The sequence below is a fragment of the Ranitomeya variabilis genome, chromosome 3 (genome assembly GCF_051348905.1).
Source record: "Ranitomeya variabilis isolate aRanVar5 chromosome 3, aRanVar5.hap1, whole genome shotgun sequence".
Taxonomy (NCBI): domain Eukaryota; kingdom Metazoa; phylum Chordata; class Amphibia; order Anura; family Dendrobatidae; genus Ranitomeya; species Ranitomeya variabilis.
Genome location: NC_135234.1, coordinates 555,630,127 through 555,636,179, shown reverse-complemented (window position 1 = coordinate 555,636,179; position 6,053 = coordinate 555,630,127).

Below are 6,053 nucleotides of genomic sequence, written 5' to 3'. Positions count from 1 at the left end.
TTAGATAGTGTGGTAGGAACACTGTATTAGCAACAAAAAAAATTAAATTTTAAACTCTGCAACACCTCTGCAAACAGGTGAATTTCAGCGACAGTAAATTCAAAGTTGAAATATGGCGTGCTAAATCATGTTAGTCACAGAAAAAAGAATTGTTTGAGTGTGGATGAGGCCTGTATGACAAAGAAGTTATGCTACAAATAATTTTAAAGTTAGGTCCCTTACTGTATGACATTAATAACAGAAGACATTTTTGTGGCCTATGGATCAGGCCTCTATAACACACTAAATGCTACAAAGTGTTTTATAGTCAGGTTCCCTACTGTATAACACTAGGAACATAAGAATTTTGGGGGGGGTTTGGGTCAGGCCTCTATAACACATTAGATGCTACCAACTATTCTAAAATCAGGTCTCTTACTGTATGAAATTAATAACAGAATAATTTTTTGTGGCCTAAGGATCAGGCCTCTATAACACACTAGATGCTACAAAGTATTTTAAAGTCAGGTCACCTAGGAACAGAATAATTTTTTGTGGCTTAAGGATCAGGCCTCTAAAACACACTAGATGCTACAAACTATTTTACAGTCAGGTCCCTTACTGTATAACACTAGGAACAGATGAATTTTTTGTGGCTTATGGATAAGGCCTCTATAACACATTAGATGCTACAAACTATTTTTAATTTAGGTCCCTTACTGTATGATGTTAATAACAGAAGATTTTTTTTGTGGCCTATGGATCAGGCCTCTACAGCTTAGTTTCAACCCAACCAAATTGAAAAAGTGTGAAATGATGGGTTGTCTAACTTTTTGCAACTGAAAAATTATAATTTTTTTAACCGTCCTAGGTCAGATCTCCAGCTTTTATGCAGGCTTCGACGGTGAGCCCGCATCAAAGCCGAGACATGTCAGCTGTTTTGAACAGCTGACATGTGCCCGCAATAGTGACGGGTGGAATCGCGATCCACCCGCCGCTATAAACTAGTTAAATGCCGCTGTCAAATGCTGACGGCGGCATTTAACTACCGCTTCCGGCCATCGGGCTGGAAATGAGCGCATCGCTGACCCCATCACATGATCAGGGATCAGCGATGAGTCGGCATAGTACCAGAGGTCTCCTTGAGACCTCTATGGTTGCTAATGCAGGCTTGCTGCGAGCGCCACCTTGTAGATGGCACTCATAGCAAGCCTGTAATTCAGCTACATAGGAGCTATCTGATGATCGCTCCTATGTAGCTGAGACGATCCAGTTGTGCCAGCTTTTAGTCTCCCATGGAAGCTATTGAAGTATGGCAAAAGTAAAAAAAAATATGAAAAAAATATGAAAAAAATAAAAAAATATATAAAAGTTTAAATCACCCCGCTTTCGCCCAATTCAAAATAAAACAATAAAAAAATCAAACCTACACATATTTGGTATCGCCGCGTTCAGAATTGCTCAATCTATCAATAAAAAGAAAGGATTAACCTGATCGCTAAACAGCGTAGTGAGAAAAAAATTTGAAACTCACGAATTACGTTTCTTTGGTCTCTGCAACACTGTATTAAAATGCAATAACAGGCGATCAAAAGAACGTATCTGCACTAAAATGGTATCATTAAAAACATCAGCTCGGCATGCAAAAAATAAGCCCTCAACCGACCCCAGATATCTAAAAATGGTGACACTATGGGTATTGGAAAATGACACAATTCTTTTTTTTTTTAGCAAAGTTTTGAATTTTTTTTCACCACTTAGATAGAAAAGAACCTAGAAATGTTTGGTGTCAATCAATTCGTAATGAACTGGGGAATAAAAATGGCAGGTCAGTGTTAGTATTTTTTGAACCTAGCAAAAAAGCCAAACAAAAACGAGTGTGGGATTGCACTTCTTTTGCAATTTCACCTCACTTGGAATTTTTTTCCATTTTCTAGTACATGACATGGTAAAACCAATGATGTCACTCAAAAGTAAAACTCGTTCCGAAAAAATAAAATCCTCACATGGCCATATTGATCGAAAAATAAAAAAAGTTATGGCTCTAGGAAGGAGGGGAGCGAAAAATAAACACAGAAAAAAGGAAAATCCCAAGGTCATGAAAGGGTTAAGTGTGCCGTAGGTCCGCACACAGGTTCATGTCACTGCCACAAAATGACAAAGTGGGATACAGCAGGCTTTTTCACATTTAGATGCAGAAAAAAATTGTAACTTTATTTTTAATGTGCCTTAGATCTGCAGACAGTTTTATGTCACCACAGCACTAAATGACAGGCTGTTTAATATTTTTTCACTAGCTACATGTGTATTGAAATGCTGTACTTGTGCATGGATCACAATAGAAGCATTGCACAGCATTTGCCCTACTGGCTTTGTTTGTGGACCTCAGTAATGTCCAAAAAAGAAAAAAAAATGCTGCAAGGTAAATTTAACAGCCACACTGGACAGTAGCTCACTACACTATCTGTCTGATATACAACCATCTATCTAGCTAGCTAAAATGTGGGATACAGCAGGCTTTTTCACATTTAGCTACTGAAAAAATATCACTTAGAATGCTATACTCATGCATGGAGTATTATAGAAGCTGTGCGCAAAACACTTGTAGGACATGTGCCCTGCTGGATTTGCCTGTGGACTTCAGGAATGGGCCAAAAAAAGTTCCAGAAGGTAGATTTCACAGCCACACTAAACGATTTCTAACTACACTATTTGATATACAACCGTCTAACTAACTAGCCCTGTTACATTGTCAAAATGGCGCTAAAACAAGATTTCCACTATTTATATGGAGAGGAACATGTGACTTCAGCAGCCAATAACACAAGCCATAGTGTCAGGATATTGTGAGTGTTTCCTGTGCCTGATTGGCTAACCGCAATGTGCACACATAAAGTTAAGGAAAAAAAACTTTGAAAGAAGGAATATAAACCAGCTCACCCGTGATGCATAAGCTGAGTTTCGGGAGCAGGGACCCGCTGTGTCCAGGTGTGTAGAATCCAAGAGAAGAAAATGTCCAGCTTCACCGAATCCGTGAAAAAAAAGTTTTCTTTATTCACAAACTTAAACATGGAGGATACAAACTTCAGCACAAACCATATGGGTAAGAATCTAATGCGTTTCTGGAGACTAAGCTCCGTTAATCATGACATCATGACCTTGTCATGATTAAGTGAGCTTAGTCTCCAGAAACACGTTGAGATTCTTACACATATGGTTTGTGCTGAAGTTTGTATCCTCCATGTTTAAGTTTGTGAATAAAGAAAACTTTTTTTTCACGGATTCGGTGAAGCTGGACATTTTCTTCTCTTAAAAAAAGACTGCTGTGCTGTGCTTCCAAAACCGCCACACCTCTGAGATCTGCAAACCCCTCCCCTCATTAAACACGTCCAAAACGCTCATGATACAATACCATTATCATTGCTAAAGTGCTTTAAATATTTTTGTGGCAACGAAAATATTATCCCGTACTTTTACCAAATGTTACCGATTTTTACCGATTTTATAAAATTTTGCTCGAGTTTCCGATCATGAATCCAAATGTGCCATATTTGTGCTGAATTTACGTTTGGCAATAGTTTTCCACTGGTGAACATGCTCCTATTTTCATTACCAAGTTATACTCTGTTAGGGTTGGCGGAATATATATATTAGAAGTAGTAGGTGCGTTCGCAACCCGGGGTCCACCGTGCAGGAGAGAACCTGCTGCTTGTAAAGGCGGTACTATATGGCGGTATAAATGAACTCTGTTACTTCACAGATTCGCAAGAAAAGAGAACGCTGTGCCCTGTTAACCTCACAGGGGGAACACAGCTACCTAATAGAGCAGATAGTGGTCATGCAGTCAACATAGCACACACGCAGCTCCTCTCTGGTGGAGCCAGAATTCTAGTGGCTATATGCTAGCCCTGAATCCACATACACAAAACTTCTCACCAGAGGTGCCGGTATTCTAGGGGCTTATTTCAGCCAAACCCTAACCCCATGCAAACATGACCACATGCAAACATGACCACACTGGCGCTGAGCTCATTACATAGGTTGAATTCTATTGGCTATACGCCAGCCCTGAATTAACATACACATAACTCCTGACCGTAGGTGCTGGTATTCTAGGGACTTATTTCAGCCAATCCCTGACCACATGCAAACATGACCTCACTGGCGCTGAGCTCATTACATAGGTTGATACTAGCTCATGGCCATGCGGCCATGCGAACCCTTTAAAGCTTTAGCAGTTAAGGACCTTCCTAGTGGTCCAATAGGATCCGCTTCAGGACCTGCACATGTGAACCCCAACGTCCAATGAGAGGTCGTCCCTTGGGCATGCCCAGTATGGGAAAATCAGGACTTAGTCCCAGAAAGACCTGCTCACCGCTGATCAGCGCTGGCTACAAAGGCAGAGCCTGGAAGAACAGTAGTAACCAGTTGCCCAGTATCTGCCTGAGTCAGACGCTGTGACCGACGTCACTGCTGAGCAGGCTCCACTGCAGCTGGAGAAGAATGGGAGACCACAGCAGAGATGGTTCAAGATTTCCCCTGTGCAGAGGCAGGAACTCAATACCTAACATTACCCCCTCCTTTTACCTCGCTACGCTCGAAGGCAGCAATGACCTGCGGAGCTCGAATGTACTCAGCAGACTCCCTGGACCTGTCCCCGGGCCATAACCCTTCCAGTCCACCAAATAAATTTTTTTGCCTGGTACCACCTTGTACCCCAAAATAGCGTTCACCTCGTAATCGTCCGTAGACGATCCCGATGTCCCGGCAGATGACTCGGAAAACCGGGACATGTATACGGGCTTCAAGGGGGACACATGAAAGGTGTCGGTGATACCTAGGCGTAGAGGAAGGGCCAGACGCTAGACCACAAGGTTAACCTGTTTGAGGACCTTGAAGGGACCCAAGCAGTGAGGTGCAAACTTAGTAGACTCAACTCGCAGCCTGATGTTACGGGCGGAGAGCCATACTAAGTCACCAGGTCAAAGCGGGGCGCCGATGTGCATCGGCGGAGGACCTCATTCTCTCCTCAGAGGGCCGAATGGCATCCTGAGTGCGGTCCCAAATATCCCATGCCTCCACAGCCCAGTCTGAAACCTGGGAGTCGGCGGAAGACACGGGCATGGGCACATGGACACACGGATGCTGGCTGTAATTAAGGAGGAATGGAATGTGACTGGTGGAGTCGGCTATGGCGTTGTTAAGTGCAAACTCCACCCATGGTAGCAAGGATGCCCAGTCATCCTGCCTGGTGGAAACAAAATGTCGTAAATATGTGACCAGGGTCTGGTTGGCCCTCTTTACCAACCCATTCGTCTCGGGATGATATGCCGAGGAGAGATTCAAATTAATACTGAGTAGACAACAAAGCTCTCTCCAGAATCAAGATGCAAAATGGGGGCCCGGTCACTGACAATTTTGTCCGACATACCGTGTAGGCGAAAGATGTGTTTGATAAACAATACTGCCAGATCCCGTGCAGAAGGTAGCCGTGGAAGAGGCACCAAGTGCACCATTTTGGAAAAATGGTCGGTGATCACCCAAACAATGGTGCAGCTACGAGACTTGGGTAAGCCCACCACAAAATCCATCCGGACCATCTCCCAGGGCCTGTCTGTCACCGGCAGCGGATTTAGCAACCCAGCTGGCCGATGACGAGGAGACGTGTTCTTGGCGCTGGAAAAGAGCTCAGATGGATCTCCATACTGGAGACTCTGCAACCGAAAGGGTTGAACATCGAGTATAATTTACAAATATGTATCTCTTAATTCCTCCGCTATATAGGTGGCACCCTCATCTGTATATTTGTTTTTAATTGTGCGGTTTTTAATTGTTTTTCCATTAGTATACATCTGACATTTAATATCTGGGGGATTTTGAGTAAGTGATGTGTTGTCCTGCCTCTCAGGTTAGTTATAATATGGCTTTTGGTTTTTCTTCCTTTTTTTGTTAAATCGCTATCTATGTTTATATATATATATGCCTCTGTTGCCATGGAATTGGCTATATCCGGTCCTCCCGTGCATGTTGGGATTGCTGCGTCACGTGGCAGTCGGGGGTTGGACAGGGCGCTT